Source organism: Ciconia boyciana, chromosome 6 (genome assembly GCF_034638445.1).
Source record: "Ciconia boyciana chromosome 6, ASM3463844v1, whole genome shotgun sequence".
NCBI lineage: Eukaryota > Metazoa > Chordata > Aves > Ciconiiformes > Ciconiidae > Ciconia > Ciconia boyciana.
In genome coordinates, this window is record NC_132939.1 from 24,367,105 (window position 1) to 24,386,329 (window position 19,225).

At 38.6% G+C, this 19,225-nt stretch overlaps 1 protein-coding gene across 1 annotated transcript in view; it reads right to left on the reverse strand.

The window, feature by feature from the left end:
• Positions 1–17,566, reverse strand: part of LRRC4C (leucine rich repeat containing 4C) — a 94,667-nt gene extending 77,101 nt beyond the window's left edge. Inside the window, exon 1 of the mRNA XM_072865167.1 lies at positions 17,543–17,566. The gene's annotated coding sequence lies outside the window, so the exon portion shown is untranslated. The remainder of the gene's footprint in view (positions 1–17,542) is intronic.
• Positions 17,567–19,225: the final 1,659 nt, after the last annotated feature.

The following is a 19,225-nucleotide window of genomic DNA, read 5'->3' on the forward strand; positions in this document are numbered from 1 at the left end:
CAAAGTCTGTAAAATTTAAATTGAGGATTCTTTGTCCCAAGGCATTAATACTATGTATCCTTGTTCTTTGAAGAGAATTGGACCCAGAACGTCACTTTTTGCTTTTGGTCATGGTGCATAACAACTGTCTCTCATTTACTCACATCTCATTCACATTTATTCAAGAAGAATGAAACTAACTAGGGATAGCAGCTTACACTGTTTGGGTAAGTTTATTGGTAGCATGAGGCAAAATACAATGATCTTTGAAAGGAAATTTACATTTTAAAAAATAGTCATTTTTTAATTTCAGCTCTTTCAAAACATTGCAGATTAGGATTTTTAAAATATGTATACATTTCTACTTTGGCACCAACTTCCTGAGGGATGAGAAATGTTCAATTTAATTTATTTTCCAACTGGTAACAGGAGCTTACTTCCTTCTAAAGAAGACTGATGTGCTAATCACGTTGCAATGCAAGAATGTATCACTAATTAGAGTCAGCATTTTCCATTCACTTCTGTTGTATTTAGGCAATACTTGTTCCGAAGAATGTTCTAGTTTTTCACCCATATTTAGAAAACGTATTGTGTACCATGGTGAGATAGTCTGATTCCTGCCAGATATGAACAAAAAGGCAATACAACATTAGATAATTTTAGTCATAATGATACCATTCAGTGGAATCACAGTTATGCAATGCTATGTTTTCACAGCATTCTGGAGTTGTGGTAGGATACTAATTTCTTGGCATTGCAGCACAATTATTTTCATTTATGGACTCAGAGAGTGGAGGGAAACCTGCTATGCTAAAATTCGAAGCAGTCCTTTAGCTTTCTACTTTCAGTCCACTGTTGCACGTACACTATTACCATAATAGTGGAACAACTCTGTTATTACACAAGAGGCAAATCGGACAGATTTGAAAAATCGATGAACACTGTCAGGGTTTTTTGGATGAAGAGTAAAGTAAGAGAGTATAGGGTATAGGAGAGTAATGTCTGAAGCACATCTGCTTTGTGGAATGCAAACCAAAGTAAAATGCAAAAAAGACTACCATCTTGTTCCCTTCATCAACTGGAGTTTATGCAGACATCTCTTAACCTAACACCCACCACAAAAATAAAGAAAAATACAGTATGTTTGGGACATAGTGTGTCAATTATTTTCTTTAAATCCCTAGACAGTCATGGCTCTGACTCATCCAATTTACTCAGTTTAATAAAATATGACACTGTGGGAGTAGCCTGTTGCAAAATTCACCATAACTATCTTCTGCCTCCAATGTGAGAAATTAATTCTGAACGTGTGGACAATTTCTCCTTTATTTGGTTCATTAACTGTTGAGGTACGTCTACATAACTTCTATCCTTATCACGCCAGCAACATGGAATTTAAGCCATGCACAAAACTTTGATAAGGAACTCTGAATTAATGTAAACTTTTTTCAGGACTTTAAAAGAGGATGAAGTAATGCTAAGGGGAAAAAAAAAAAGGAATAACAAACTGAACAATTAGGAGATCAAGAAACAATTAAGCAATTAGCCAAAGCTATTCAAAGCACCTTTCAAAACAAAAAGACAAAGACTCTATGTTAAACACAATTCTTAAAAGATACTTAATGTGCCAAGTAAAGGCAAGCACACTGGTGATATCGATTTAGGTGTCTTAATTGTGTTGTTACCTCCACAGACAGCTCTAAGGAAAAAAAAAAAAAAAAAGGGGGGGAAAAGAAAGGAAGGAACCTAGCACTACATTTTTCCCCCACCAGACATCCAACTGAATTTCATTTTACTGTATTTGCGATTTATAAGCAGTGATTGATATACAGGAACAGTAACACTGGAAACTGTGATAGAAACCTTAAATTCAGCCAAAGATCTGCTCTTGATAAGCCTTTCTCAAATAAATGGTTTTTACTCATCAGAGTATTTCTAATTCAGTAGGAGACATGCCTTCCTATGCAAACTCACAGTAACTGACAATGTGAGAAATCAAGATAACACCAAGCCCTTTGGTTGTGCTGGGAGGTTCCTAGGGGCAGGTTGGTCACAGTAAATTGACCTTAGCTGTGAATTTCACTTTCCTCCTGAAACTCTGAATGTCTTGAACTCTGAGTCACATTTCAAAGTCCACATACTCTCCCAGGCCCTCTATCTGCTCATTTGCAGAGGAGGGAGGGGATGAGCGTCTGCATAAGTAGAGGGTAGGTTGAAAGGAGATGACTGGATGTAAGAGAATTCATTACCATTTCAAAAACACTACATGACGACAGTTGCTGACTTTATACCTTTCCATACAGGTTTGCAATGACTACATGAGCCAATACAACATAAAAGAAGAAAAGCAAGTATTGTCATGACTATATACCTCCCACAAAAGTTAAGGTTAGCTGCATCAGGTCCTAGCCCTTAACACAGCTAAAATTCTTACAGCCACTTGCAGATATATATTATACTTGGCAATTAGCTGTCTAGATCTTTGACACTGAATTGGTCCTAACCTTCCACTAAGACAAAGTAAAGAAATCAGTTCCCTGGGTTCAAGAAAAAAGGAAATCTATATATTCATGAGGCACTATAGAAACCTTTCATCCAGCAGTGGGAAGTGGTTCATCTACTAAATGCACAACAAATTGACACATCAAGAAGTCAAATGGAAGCAACCAAAGTTGTGAATTATGACAAAAAGAACTTTATAGATTTAAAGCTTGTGAACCTCTGCAACATTGACAGAGTAGGTAAAATTTCAGTGTCCAGGGAAAAGAGAGTTTGGGCACTGTGCTTTTCAACCATTCCAGTGTATAAATTGAAAATAAATGAATAATAATTTCAGTGTAAAATAAGTAGAAGGCTTGAATAGGTTTTACATGAATACTCCTTATTCACTTGGTTAGAGCTAGAATATCGAAGTGATATTTGAATAAACTTGTGTTTGCATGTATTTACTCTTAAGAGTAAAAATTGGCAGGCCTGTGATCTTGCTTAACTTTAAGGAAGGAATTTTTTGTTTGTTTGTTTGTTCAATTCAGTTTATGCCTGAGGTAAAATAAATCAGAAGGAAAAAAATCACTAAGAGTCTGAATATGAAATAGTTAGCAGTATCATGAAATTGCTGGCAGATCAGGAAAAACCTTTCTTAAGAATGGAAGGATAAGAAAGAAGTTTTTGATCTATGTCTCCAGAATTGTTTCACTAATGAAATATTTAAGGATGAAAGATGTACATGTTCTTTCTTTTTCGTCTCTTACTCTGCACTGAAACACTGTGTTTTATGTATGGTGATACTGATTGCAATAAAAATTGTGCTTAGAAAATGCCTTTTATCCAAGGATCTTTTGTGCAACTGAAAGCTTAAGTTCACAAAACCTCTTCTTAAATCCCACTCCCACTTCTTAAATTATATTAAACTGTTTTTTATGTCTGAACTCTTACAAATAGAGAGTTCTGGCTACATAAATTGTGCAAGGATGTGTCCTGCAATATGCAAAAGTCATTCCCCTTAAGTTACAAAGAAGTAAAATGGAGCACATAGAGTCTGTGTGTTGTTTCAGACAATGAGTCAGAGGCCACACTAAGATCAGAGTCAAAGAATCTCTAGTGGTGACCACTACAGTACACAAGAGTGTCCATTCTATGATATTTAAATGTCTCTCGTAATTGTATTTTCCCTTTAAAAGGTATCATTTGAAATGGTAGAGGGGGAAAGATGTGATACAAGATCTGATATTTTTTCTTGCTTCTGGGAGGTGGGGAATATTTTCATTACTTGTTTTGAAAAAAACTTATTCATTCTTAAACCTTTCTCAAAGCAGTTACTTTTTTACCTAGCTGCCATATAGTCAATGTTATAATTCTTCTGAGATCTACATTACTAATGTGTGGACATTTCTATCCCCCTCCTACACAGAGAGATATATGGAAGCATGTGTTTTGCTAAATATTATTTCCCTGCTATTTTTCTATAATGCAACCACCTGTGCAAAGAATCATCACTTTAATATGTCATAAGGCCAAATGCCCTCCAAAACTTTCAAGGGCAGTCTACCCTCTTAAACAAATATACATACACTTAATATGAATACATAGCTTTAGTAGTGGAAGTAGTTCAACTCATACCAGTGAAATTAATCTGACAGCTCCTCTGGTACATTTTTTCCTCAATGTAGAATTTGCTTTCATTTCAGTGAGGCTTCATTCTGGTCCATAGCTCCATCTGCATGGAAAAGCTGGCAAGAACAGCATCATATCTTGAAAGCTTTTAACTTTTCATTTAAAATAGCTAGAGAAATGCTCAGAAACAGGCAATTGTTAGCTTTGCTCCAGTCCCCAGACACCTTTCTCAATTGCCATGATCATTCAGTGATAGTCCTAGTCTTCAAGAGACCTCTGGCACCAAAGGTCTCTTTGGAAGCTCTGCATGAGAAAAAGAGCTTCTGAACTCTGCTGCCACTGGGAGGGCATGAGCTATTGACAGACAACATCCATAAGGAACTCTAGTCAAAGAGTGAGGAGCAGCCCAGCCAAAGTTCATTTTCCCAGTAAGCAAACTGAATCCTCGTTGGGCTCTGGAGTAATTTGACTGGTCCCACGGTAGGTCAATGGTTTGAGAAGTGGTTACATGAACCTCTGACAAGGGAATTTGGGGAAGGGACTGGGAGAGAGAAAAGAGAAAAGGACCATCCCAGACAGTGTCTGCTAGACTTAGGCCTTGTTTTTCCAACTCCCAAATGGTCACCTGTTGTAATAACTTAATGGAACAATGATGCAAAATTTTAGCTACACTTAATTAATTTCTTATTTGATTTAAAATGTAAGGAATGAAACATTGCATAAAACATGCACAAGAAAATGAGGGATATGTAAGAGAAGGGTGCCTCATGAAATTACAAAACACTGGAGGAGCTGAGAGTACAAATAAAAACATTATAAGAAAATTATCCTAGATTATCAATTTGGTAGGATTTCAATAGTAGGGGAAGTTACTGGCTTCTGTAGGAGCTGTAAGGGAGCAGTAAGGGACATGTAACCTCCTTCCTTGAAAATCCATGACCATTGAACCATATGAACCATTCATGGAACAGACACGTGGAATAACAACTGAAGATTAAGGTAGGGTATGAATTGTCAAAATGCTGATTACTACACTGACTACCCAGACAGACATTCTTAGTCAGTATTAACAGTGCTTTTGTATAATGTAACCTAACATGCAGTAGCTATGCCAGCACTCTTAGTGCAAGTGCAAGTGCTCAGTGCAGGTTAGTGTGTTATACTCGTGCCATCTACATGAACAATTTCTCCCATAAGCAAGCACATGAGATCACTTAATTAGTTTTTATAATCCCTGCAAAAGTAAGATTACCTATCCAATGCCAGGGTACAGTAAAGAGTGCAAAAATGAGCACAATATAGAATAGAATAGCAAGGTCAGAAGTATAACCTTGTCTCTAACCTCATCATGAGCTTCCTAAAATTAAGAATATTTGAAAGGTCAGCAGGCTTTCTGTGGTCCCTGCAGTACTGAAAAGGGATGACTCCTTCTGCAAAGGATTCAAGTTCCCACTATCTTGTATACAGCCATTTCCACCTATGTTAGGAGAGCATAAAATACTACACTTTCATTTGTATATTGTCTGAATTCCAGTGTCACTCAGTGATAAATGACAATACAAGCCACAGGGAGAATCAAGCCTAATAAGTCTTAGTTTTCCTTTGGATACACTGACACAGTAACTCTGAACAGCATTTCATGAAGCCACATTACTAGAAGAATATGTCCTATTATCTTATTCAGTGACAGCCTAAACAGTAATAAGAAGACAATTAAATTGAGTATCAAAGAATATACCATTGTTTTACATTTTATTTAGCTGCAGTTGATATATACAGCATGGGTGGAGAGCAGTAAGTAACAGAAGGAAGTTTAAAGATGAAAAAGAAAGTATGATTGTTACAACCTGTCACTTCAAAATATGCCCCTTGCACACCAGTAGTGCTGAAGCATCACAGACGGAGAATGCACTCTGGAAGCACTAATTAGGTCAAGATCTCCTAAGACTTGCAATTTTGGTGAGTTTTTCAGAAAAGGTGAAAGAAATAAGGACTAGATATCTCAACACATAAAATCTGTTTATATCTTTTATTAATTTGTAGTTGATAGAAATTGAATATAGTTACCTCCAAAGGAATGCCCCTTGCTACCTCAGAGAATACTTTCTCACAGTCCATGACCTCTCAGGCTAACTACATTCAGCTGTAACAATGAAATTGCCCACTACTCCAGGACAGCTCCTGAATGCAAGAAACACAGGTTACACAAAAAATTGACTTGGACTATGAAACATGCCATGAAACTCAAAACTTAACAGAGAAAGTGAACACCAACCTCACCTGTAAGTATGAAATATGTATCTTTGTTTTAGATTTCCATCAGTAATTTTTTCAGAAGAGTTTAGAACAAACCATGTCCAAGAAATCTGGTGAAGAGTAACTGAAAATACAAGAAGACAGCCCACTGAGACTGTGTGTAATTGCAACCTACACTACCTAAAGCTATTATGCAGAGAGGCAGGGTCAAGCTTACTTCATTCTTTCCTCTTCTCTGTCTTCCCAAACCAAGTACATTCATTAGGAAAACAAGTAAACAAGTAAAATCAAGTCCCCAAATGTAATTACTTTTTGAAGACAGAAAAATACATTTCTAGTCTAAAATGCTTAACAACCCTTCACAGCAAGAAAAAATGTGGACAGAGCAATGTTTAGTGGTCTGTAAGCAAAGAGAAACAGAGAAGGGTATACCAACTTTGACACCTCTATATTTAGTCCATCTCAGACTTGGAAAGAAGCCTGGCACCAAGACAAGCTATCACAGAGGTTCATATCTAGATTCATATCAGGAAGCCTAAGCTAGAAAAAAAGCTCTGAGACAATACATCTGAGCGGGTTTTGATTTAGGTGTTGAAATCCCGTGTCAGCTTAAACAAATGGACTTTTTCAGGCTGGAGGCCCACGTTGCTGATAAGCCAGTGTTTCAGAGGTACAACACCCAAAGCTTGCAAATCTCTCAACTATGAAGAGAACTATGAAGGAGGCAGAAGCTTGATCACACAAATAAGTTAATGGATGGGCTACTGAGTGGATGAGTAAATACGCACAGTGAGCATTTGTTCACCCTCAGCACAGACTTCAAAATTAATCTCTATAAAATATTTCAGATTTGACAAATTAACAGATTTCAAAAGACATTTTTCCAACTAACCAGATAGAAGTCTGAGGTACTGAGATTGAGTCAGAGTACTGCCACAAAGAAGCAGATCACTTAAAAACTTCTTGGGCCTTTGGCTACCAATCTCAGCAGAGAGGGAATGGTGGACTGGGCAGTGAAATCCTTTGGAGTGTTCTGTGCATTGCAAGCTAGACATGTTTGTTGGTGACAGGATTGGAAGTTTGGTTATGAATGCCCGCGCTACATTCCTTCTACCTGCAGAATCACAGGCTGAGGGTACAGGGATCTCAGAACCATCTACTCTGCCCTTCTGAATTTCACAATATACAAAACACAATAACGTGTCCTTCACTACAACAGTCTTCCACAAAGGCATCCAGTCTGTGTACATGGACTCCAAGAGACAGAGAACATACAACTTGTCCAAACAATTTAAAAAGTAGTGAATTATTTTCACCATTAAAAATCTACCCTTAAATTCTAATCTGACTTTATGAAACCTCAGCTTCCCTCTATTGCTTCTTCTTAGAATTTTTGTTGCTATATTAGAAAACATTTAAACATCTATTTTTTCCCCCATACACTAATCACATCAGTTCTCAAGTTTCTTAATCAATAGACTAAAGTTTGAGCACTGAATTTTTCTTTTTGTTTCAGGACTGAGTATTTTTCTGTCTTTTTTTCTTTCTTTTCAACATAATTTTCAAAACGTGGACAAACTGAAGTGCAAACAGCATTCCAGTTTTCCCATTGACATTGTTAAAATCACTATTTTATTTCTCTGCGTTTTTATCCAATAGTACAACATAGTCTTTCTTAACACTATCACTGTGGGAGCTCATGTGGAATTTCTTGCCTGTTATGATCTCAGTTCCTTTTCAGACTTGCTTTTATAGATGAATGTCCTTCATTCTGAAGGTATAACCTGTACCTGTCCTTCTTATACATAATATTTTTAATCCAATATCACTCTGCACACCTGTCTTATTTACCATGCTGCCAATACTTATTGTTGCAAGGAAAAACTTCTCCATTCATGTGATTTAAGTCATATCACTATAACCAACAACATGTAATTAACCGACACTCACTGCCAGCCCAAGATCAGCAATACAACAGATAAACCACAATACTAGATACTTAGAAAATGACAATAAACACCTAAAAACTTCTAGACACCCTGATATAATTAATCCTCCAAAGTAATATCACTCAGATATTCTCACAGGCCATGTGGGTTACAAGCACATCCCCACTTCTGGGAGTGCAGGCTCCCCTACTTGCTCACTCCTCCTCTCAAGACATAGATGGTCCAGCTATCTGTGGTCCCATGCTATCTGCTAATGAACAGGCTGGGAAGAAAGCACCCACAGTTCATGCACGCGCTCACAAAGTGGGGGTCCCTGCTTGTTGCACCCTGTGCAGTCACTCTACTAGCTGGATTCTGGCTCCTCACAGTATCCACTGCAGAGGCATCTTGGTCATACCAAGCCAAAGGTTGTAATGTAATGGGGCAACATCTGGCAGTGTCAAACAAGTTTTTTTGCTCTGTTTCTCTCACCTGCCCAGCCACTCACACTTAAAATTTTCATGCTTCTTTTATACTTTTTTCCAAGCTTTGTTTCAGAAGTTTTTTGTTTGGTTTTGGGTGGTTTTTTTGTTTTTTGGGGGGTGTGTTTGTTTAAATTCTCCTCTTTAGCATTATCAGTTTGAGGAAATGCCCTCTCAGTTAGCTCAGTTATCTTATTCACGCAGTTTACCCTCACATTCCAATCCTAACAGCCATTCTTATCTAGGTCATTTTGCCAACTGTGAGCCCTACACTTATGTTAAGTATAATTTTCTGTCAATGACCTGTCTAGACTGTTGAAACAAATATTGTAAAAAGAGTTACAATATCACAATAATCCATTCAAACATATTTCCCCACAATACTTAGTTTTGAATATCTGACCAGTACTACTAAGCTACTTAAGCATCCTATGTAGTTCAAAGTTTAAGTGCACTATATTTTCATAGTAACTTCTATCTACCAACCTTGCAGTATCATCAAAGAGTCAAATTGGTAGAAAATACTTCCTGTAATACCATACTATTGCCATTAAATATTTCCTCTGCCTTAATTCTCTATCAGCTGAATCCTATGTTGGATTTTCTGTTATTTTGCCTAAAATTTATGTCAGACCAGATTACCAAGTTCATTGCACTTGTATCATTGGAATGTTTTCTAGATATATACTCTGGAGTACTCTTTGGAAAAGTATAACAGGACTGTTGATTTTAAAATATTTATCCCTAATAGATGTTTTCCAATATCCTTTCACTTGCTTTTTCTTTTCATGATAAGAATTTTTAATCATGATTCTTCCAGATACAGAATAGAAATATTAATTGAATAAATCTGTTAGTTCTGCATCACTCTGTTGATGTGCCAATAACTCTTCATAAGATGTCTCCAATAAAAACAGCAATAAGAACAGCAATAGTCCCTCATTTCTGATATATTCTAAGCCCACCACCCAACCTCAACATTTCTTTCCTATCAGATCAATTGTATTCATTTTATACCTTATTTTTTATGGGGGTTGTTATCTGTTTTCCTCTTTTTTTTACCTACTATATACTAGTTTGTTTTGATTTTGGTTTAATTGTTAAATTTTGGCTTCATTTTCCCTTGTATCAAAGACAGAGTCATAGCCAAATGTCAACTCTTTTATGATTTGGGGTTTTCTCTGGCAAAACAATATATTCCTAGAAACTCTGCAGTTTATATTCTCAGCCTTCTGTTTATATGCTCTCTCCAATCAATTTTTCTCATAATTTTCCTCAGGTTTAGAAGATAGGTCTTTCTGAAGCAGCATCATTGTCTGCGTTTTATCTTCCATTTGCTATAGGCAATCATCAACTTCATCTTTCTTTGCCACAAAAAAATCTTATCTAAATGATGCTTTAAATCAGATGCAATACCTTTTGTGATAGGAAATTATTATCTATATTTCTCTGCAACTCTTAATTACATTTTACTACTGCTGCATGAGATTTTCACACATATCCCCAAAACTGAAATTTCCCATTAAAAATACAATTATTTTTTCTACATGTTATGGAAAGTTACTTAAGCACTAAATCATCCTCTGCTATGGTTTGATTCAGTAGTCTTTACCAGATACCTCCAGGCCTTTACTTAATGTATGTAATTCAGTCTTCAGGGCCAGACTACTCAGTGAAATGTACATTACAGAAAGAGGGATATCAACATGAACATTCACTGAAGGTGAGGTTTTTCGACCTCTTTCCAGTTGAAAAGAGAAATCCATTATGGTTTTAATTCCCTGCACCATATACAGTCAAAATTCACACAGGCGTTAAATGCAATAAAACTCTTATTGAAGTAGTAGACTGTGCACTGCATATGAGCAACCTGAAAGGCTAATGGGGTCACCATCCTTCCCCTTTCGTAGCAGTGTCATCAACAACCCTAACAAAAATAAACCTTGGTTCTTTAAATGATGTAACAAATATAAAAGCTTGCCTCTGGAAACATAATATATAACCACTTGTAGAGGAACTTGCCTGTCCAATAAGGGCTCACAAATAGAGTACTGGCAGAGAAAATTATTGTAAAACCAAACAGCTAAGTAAAAAACCCTTAACACAACATGTATGCCCTTTGGCAAAGCAGCTTATGGAATTTAATACATTTTTGCGCACTTCATTTGAAACTTGCATGCATTGAGGGAGGCAAAACTATGGTTGCTTAACTTAACCCTTTTCTGTCCTTGTAGATCCTCTTCTGTAGCCTTTAAAAGGTAAACTATAACATTTTTTGTAAAACTCATTATAACATGTCACAATATTCAGTTATTGATGTGACTAGTCAATGCACAGAGGTTACACTATCACCAATTTCTCCTAGCCATGACTGAGAATTCAGCCCTAAAATATGCCATTTTATGAAATATCTGGTTTTGTTAATATAGATTGAGGTTTTGCTGTGGCAGTAACAAGGGACAGATTGCTTAATTAATCCATCAATTATTATATTATACACTGATGAAAAAGAAGCATTAATACCTGGAATATCATCAAGGACTGCAAAAGGAATATGGAACATTTAGAATTTTAGAAGTTTATGGCATATTAATTAAAAATAGTATTTGGATCAACTTTTTATGTCTGTAAATATAAATACTTAGCCTATTGTTTATTTCTGGAACTAAAACAGGTTTTGTACTTCATTTAGGAGAAGGAAAAAAGTAAAACAAAAAAACACAGAGCAGAATCAATCCTGCTGAAGTAATTACTAAAGCTCCCATTGAGATTAGTTGGAGCAGAACTGGGTTTATCTTTGCACAATGACAGAAGAGAAGAGAAAGAAATGTAAAAGGAATGAAACTGGTTGCAGGGAAGAGTTACTACAGAACCGACTAGCTCATACATGTTACAGTGCTGCATTAGAGCAGAAAAATGGGTATTACTGAATAAAAATCAGACCAATCCTTTTAATTAACTCTCTGCAAGACAGAATTCTCACTTATACCAGTTTACAGAGAGACTGTCATCCTAGCCTCTTCCACCTGTCCACTAGTAGTTGGTTTTAGAGATTAAAAAGAAAGTAAAATGTTGGTCTATAGCTGATGAAGACCCAATAATGACGAAACTTTCATCCCTAGCTCCCTGCTTCAAATTCCAGTCAAGACAATGGAATCTGATGGGCTTCAGTAATTTGATGAGCGGGCAGTAGCACAGTGCATGAGAAGTGAGGTAAGTACCTCCCATCTCCATCACAGCTGGACACCTTTTTTGCCATCTCAAAGATGCTGGGGAAAGTTCAAGGTACATGAACAGAATTAGTGCCTGCTTAAGGTCTTAAGACAGTCTTTTGCTTAAGATCATGACTGAGGTACAATGATAAGCAGTGTGAGGAAATCTGCACTGTTATCACTCCTTCTGTACTCCCCTCATTGATAAACAGGCTCTTTATGTGCTTGGCTTTATTTCCTATGTAATGTGGCATGTCAGTGAAGAGATTATTGACATGAAAGTGAAGAAAGGTTTGTAAGCAAAAATAAAATGTGCTAGAGATCTGAACTACACTAATACTTTTTGAAAATTACTACCACAGGTTTTCAGAATTAGGTCTGACACTTAGAGCAATCATTCTTATATGTATAGTGAAGGAAAAGCACCAACTCCTGGGCCTTTTAGAAGTCAGTTCATACTATACTGTCCATACAAACATGAAAAGAAACCACATCCATATTTCTGAGGATTATTTTAATGCACAGGACTGTATGGATCCCATAGCTGTCAACTGAAGAGAGACCCCTCAAACACAAAGAGCATTACTAAATTCTCTGAATTGCTGCTGGTTTGCAGACAAAAATTCATTCATTTAACTTATCTTGCTGTGATACTTCTGAGTAACCTTTATCTAGTTGCATGTGAAACCATTGTTGCTGGAGTTTTTTGCTTTGTTTTCGGGTTGCTTGGTTTCTTTTTTAATTCTCCTGGTTTCCTGGTTATATTGCTCCCCCGCAGTCCTGACATAACAAGTACAAGCTCTGCAGCAAATACTATGGGAGATTTTATTCAGTGGTCTGATGCTGCCTCTCTCCCTTTCACAAGCAGCAAGGGTAAATCTTGTCTCAGCACTGTGAAAACAGAATTTCAAGAGTGGTGTTGGTATTTAAATTTATAGAAGCTCTGGTATATACCTGAAATGCATTTTAATCTGTCCAAGGAATAGATTCAGTCCTGGGAAGTTCATTGTTGTTTCTAATTGTCAGCGACTGCTACACTTTGCTTGCCTGCAGCTATCCAATTAACATATAACCACTGCACAAAATATTGTAATATGCTGGATGTCCTAACAACAAGAGCCTCACACTCCACTTCTATCTAACAATTTCCTCTTAATTGGGTTTCCAACATATTAGCAAATGATGGGGAAGAACATACAAACAGACATATGCGAACAGATAACTCAGACTTCAAACATCTTTTCCTATTCCTGTGCAAAGTTCTGTGGAGATACCCCTGGTTGTTGTGTATATCAAGAGAGAGAAAAACAGAGAGAGAAGGGAAGAAAAGCTCAACTCCAGAAGTGGAAAACATGTAACTTGTGCCCTGAGATATTGCTATGGCAACATTTAAACAATGAACAGAAAGCCCTGCAGGATTCTGCTCTCGCTTCCTTGGATACCAAATGTAAATCCCGATTCTCTTTTATTGTGAGCATGCACAAGCGTCTGATTTTTGCCTTTTCCTCTAACAGATAGCAAAGTAGCCAGGCCCCCTACCAGGAACTATGCGTTAATTCACTTCCATGTATTGCAGCTTGTGAATATGCAATTAAAACACATCACTAGCACACTCGTCTCCCCTCTTGCGTTCCCATTTCTATCCCCGAAGAGAAAAAATGACCGTGATACTACAGCTAAATAACAGGTACCCTTCTTTTCTGAATAAAGTCATTAAATAAACCACTCCAAAATGTCACAAGCCAAGCCCCAATGTCTTCTGCCATTACAGGAAGCAGAGGCAGGATCCTTTCTAAGGGCAGCTCCTTGCCCACGCTGCTAGACTTGGGCATGCTGCAAGGCTGCCTTCCAGACCACCGTGGCTCCTGCTATTACTAAATCCTTCTCATCTGGGTTGTCCTGCAGGGGCAGCACTTTATAACCGAACGAGCCTTGTTTTTCATTATGATTTTCATAGAGCAGCTGGCAAGGGGATGGATGAGGATGCAGAAGGGGGGCCCCTGCTAATAGTAGCACAAAGTCCAGTCAGCTTGACTACTCTAGAAATGACTTGGTGGGTGCTAATTGCATTTCTTCAGAGTAATTTTCCTCCCAGACTACAAGCGGCACTAATTCCAGCACCATTCTCTCTCTCCTTGTTCCCACCCTAGCAATCAGAAAAAAAGGGATATCTCCAAGCAAAAGTGAAGGGATACTGTCAAGACCGAGGCGGAGGCTCTTGCACACTGCTGCTGTGCACAGTGCACTCCTTCAGTGAATATATTGCAACTTCACTCTTGGACAGCTTGGCTTGTGAGTTTTCACCAGCACCAAGCTCTCTCAAAATGTGCTAAAATCCTGCCCTGAGCCCCATTCAAAATCTTCCTGTCTCATATTGCTACAGCAAAAATCTTCATGTCAAACGGGAGACAGCTTTTTAGGTCACAGGCAAATAATTTTAAAGCTTATATGTAGGAAACCATTGCAGCATCTCAGGAATCCATTTCTTTTCCTCCAGTCCCACACGACTGCCTGTATTGTCTCACATCTAGAGCATTCTTTCTTGGGTCTCACCCAGTCTGAAAGTCCATTTTTCACTCGTCAGTGCTATCAGGCTAGGAGATATTGTGACATAAAATTTGCTGCTCCAGCAAACTGAACCTGCTCCTATTCTAGATCAGTGCAAATCATTCCTGACATGTGAAAAGACATGGACAAGCTACCCCCTTGCATTACTAACCTACAGTTTGCCAAGAATACCTGAAGTTTGAGGTGCATGATCTCTGACCTTCTGGAGAACAATTAGAACAAATGGAGCCAGACCCTCCAATATAACTTTCTATTTCCTTCTGTACAAGCATTTGGTGCCTAAATATACACATAATGGTTCCCTGTACAGTGCCAAAATCCCAGCTGCCTGGGGTCATTACCAAAAGGATTGTTCATGGTTTGAAGAGGAGACAGCCTGCAGGACCAGCATATGCTGCTGAATGATACACCCGTGCTAAGGCACATGCAAGGGAAGTAGCAGAGACAGCCAGCTCTTGCCTCTGCTTGAGATTTGTTGCTCCTCATTTAGCTGGATGTTTGGATTGACGTTTTTGGCCATTTATTTTATGATCAGCCCTTTGGGATCTGGATAAGCGCCAGCACAAATTTTGAAAAATGTTATACTCGTTCCCACTTTGAGATTGAATGAGTTAAAATCTGGGTTGTTCCATGTGTCTTTTGGCTACTGTATTAAGCGAATGATTCACTGAAGTGTGAAAATGTTGCCTCTTTAGAAGCAGACATGCATCCCTAGCTTTTTAATGTTGACAAGGTTTGCCTATTTCAGCCCAAACTGGTGGCTAAATTTTCCCAGTGCTTCCTTATCACATCAAGAAAATCCTCCTGCTAGTTATTGTACAAAATGAATGACAACAGAAAGCTGCCATAGGTGCCTCAAAACCTGCAGTTGCTCTATCAAATTTTTTGTTTATGTGTTCACTTGACAGCAATCCAGGGAAAAGCTTGGAGATGCCTTTTCCTTAGCCAGCTTCTTTTCCCTTCAGTAATTACTGAGCAGCAGCTTAACATAAATTTAGCTGCTCTGTTACTGCAACTGCTGATGTAAGTGTAGCCCACAATAGGGAACAGACTTATAATGATACATGAAGGAATGGAGAACAGAGTTTCGTGCTTATTTTCAGGTGCTGACAAACTTATTACCCACTTAGTTTCCCACCAGGAAACATGTGCCCAGAGAAATAAATGAGGCTAAAGCACTTCATACTAAACCGATTTAGCTATACTGAGAAAGATGAGAGTAGTTGGAGCTGGAAGGAACAATTTTTGCTGTGCCTGATTCCTTCTTTTTCTAAACACAACAGCACAAAGGGTCTGATTTGTTCACGTGGCCAAACAAAAACTCCCAGAGATTTCCTTAACAGAATTGCACCCTAAATCTTAATCCTTTACAAGTAGCCAATGTTTAAGAGGCATGACCTCCAAACAGAAGCGCATGGGACACATTTGAGAAGCAGAAGATCTCATTTCCATTATGCCAAAAGATTCAGGATGTTTACATGAAGTAACAGTAGTGATATGAGTGAATGGAGAAAGGGGGAAAAAAAGGAAGTTGCTAATATTTATTTATGTATTTATCCAGGGAAGTTAGAGCTCTGGTTTGTATTGTTTCAGGCAGGAAGATTGTGAAGAGGGAAATGCTGCCAGAAAAAAAACATTAAAATCTGGCTCTACCAACACCTCTCCCATCTCTGCCTTCTCTCCCCTCCTCCAGAATATTGCAGCTAGAGAAAAGTAAAACGAGTGGCAAAGCTAGTTCTGCACCTTGCCTGCCAAAAAATATCCATATCTGTTCAATGGCTCGTTTAATTAGCTGTTTCTCTCTCTCCTTCTCCTCCAGTTTTGGCCTAATACTTTCAGCTGAAGCCTCTACATGTGAAGGCCAAGGCTGAGGAAGGCAGAGGTGAGGGAGGAGAGAAGGGGAAGAAAGAGAAAGAAAGCTCCCTATCTACAAGCTAAGCAGTCATGCCAGGAGGGGGAACGGAAGTAGCACTCTTACCCACAGAAAAACAAGGACCTCTATTTTAAACACCATGTTATCCTCCCTTTATTCCACACCCCCACACCACATTTCTCGAGGAAGGGAGAGACATTTACTGGTCTGTTACACACCATTGCTAATCTATGAACCCCACCATCTACAAGGCACTTTTTAATTATTTCCATTATCAGCATAATAACAAAAACCTCCTAACACCACAGTATCCTCTCACTGCTTGTCAATCAAAGTAAATCTCCTTCAACTACCATGAAAGTCCTATGGGAGCCTGAAGGATTCACCACAAAATCACAAAGAATTTCCTAGGAGATCTGGAGGGCACGGGTGGCGAGTACAGCAGTTTCCTAAACTCCCCTTCAACAGAAGAATGTCCTCTCTCTGTTACTGCTTTTTCTTAGTAATGGAGTGTACACCATGCCATTTCTCTCAGAGCTGCCTCTTCAAAATCCATTAAAACCCCTTGTCCTACACCCCCCCCCTCCCGTCAAAAGCCATACTTCACCTCCCTGCTTGACTATTAAATTTTCCTGTTAATACACCATATTGATCTGCAATATCAGACTGGATGCCAGGATTTCAAATCAGAGCCTTTCTCTATTTTAAACACTTACTAAATAAATAAATAAACCTTCTCCATGCATTCAGTTCTATGCAACTTGCATCTGTTTGTACAGACTGGGCAATCAGGCAGCACCCCCCACTCACTGCAGGGGCTTTCTCAAAAGATTTCTTTGTTAGTGAACATTTACAAATGCTATAGAGCCACACAGGCAGGCATCTGCAACATCCTAGCAAGGCTAGAGTTTTACTAACAGGAATATTTGAGCTACTGTGAGAATTCAGTTCTGTCTTCGTTCCTTCCCTTCTCCCTTCCCAACCACCCCCCTCCAGCCATTATCAAAATCCAGTCAGATTCTTTATTCAGGTGGGCGTAAAGACCAAGAAAACAGGGATAAGGAAGAAAGAAGAGAGGCAATGGGGCACATTTCCTTTTCCAAAAAATAATTAAATGGGAAATGTACTTACTGTATCCTCAAAGACTCTCCAGATGGAAATCCGAGTGGTTATGAAAAACCAGGGTGGGGGAGGGGTTAGAAAACTATTTCATTTCAGCAACCAAATCAAAATTAAAAACAAGAAAGGAAATAAAAATAAAGGATATCCAATTGCAATTTCCCAGCAATTTCAGTCCATACAGGTGCCAATCCAACCCAACACTGCTGAACTCTCCCCCTCCGGCAATTTTGCTTTCTTCTTCTCTGTCCTTTATTTTCTCTGTGGCTTTCAACTTTTCTCCTTAAAATTGCTTTAGTGGTAACATTGATGTTTGCCTTCACTGGAGAAGAGTGGTTTAAAACAAAAGGAAAAAAATAAAAATCCTTGCAGAGGATGAATGGTCTTTCTCCCTTCTGAAACTTTTCATTCCACTGTGGATCCTTTGCCTAGTTTCCTTTTTCTGAGGTTTTCTGCCTCTGGCTCCACTGCTCTCCATTGCTCGCTATTTGTTTTTCCTCTGGAGAGCAGAAAGGGCTGTATTTCTTTTTAAGCAACCCTCCATCTGTATTCTTTTAATGTAATTTTGTTGTGACTGTTAAGATCCAGGTCTTGCCAGGCAATTTTCTTCTTCCCCCTTCTTTGCTGCACTATCAATTATCCAATCCGTGTGTCTCCACATTAGAACAGGGATTCCCATTCTTCTTTTTCTCTATCCCCACACTCCTTTAGAAAATAATCTCCTTTTGCATTTAAATATTTATTTGTGTCTGTCAAAACAATAAATTTTAGTCTCTCTCCCCCCTCTCCAAAGATCTGATTAGATTTCCAATCACAACCCAGTGCGCAATTGGATTTTTGATTTCAGCAAGAAGCCAGCAATCCACAGCATCAGCACCCTCTCCTCGCTTCAAACTCCACGTTATATCCTTTTGCCTTCCCTCCAACTCCTCTGCATTTTCATAATCTCACATTAAATGGAATGAAGAAGGGAGGGAGTAGAAAAAAATTCAAGGTTCCCACCAGCTGTCAAGAATAAATCCATCCCCGTGTTATTTTTTAAACACTTGGGATGGGTGTTTTCAACGCCCACTCTCCCCTTTGCCCCCCACACTTCTCAAAATCTTTCTGATGTTAAAACTCCCCCGATGGGGCACAAATGAAGCCCGGGGAGGCGTGATTTGTCCTCTTAGCTGTAAATTTCACAAGCACCCTTTCTTTTCATTTCAGCTTCCTCTCCTTTTGTCCAGCAGCTATACAGATCCAGCAGCACCAAGACGGATAAACTTCTGTTTCTCCTTTGAGGAGAGAGAGGGAAAGAGAGAGGAAGGATAAAAGCTCTCCAGTCTCTGCCTCCCTTTACCTCCCTTTCTCTATTTCAATGCAGGTCTGATCTCATTTCCAAGCTCAGCCTGGTGTATTTCAGATCTACAAGTTGGATTTCCCTTCTGCACAGCAGTGAGTTAGTCTCCCATCTTCTTCCACGTCAGTTATCTTCGCCCTTTTCTTCCTTCCTTCCTGCGTTTCTCCCTTCCAAGATGACACATTCCCAGGAGCACAGCCGCTTCTTTCAGTTTTTAGTTTCATCCCTGAAATGCATAGCCCTTTGCACAGCCGAAACCCTTCCTCCCTCCCATTGGCTTCAGCTTGAATTCTCCCTGTGTGTGCATGTACGTACGCATGTATGTATATATCCAGTTCCTGACAGCTGCTGTT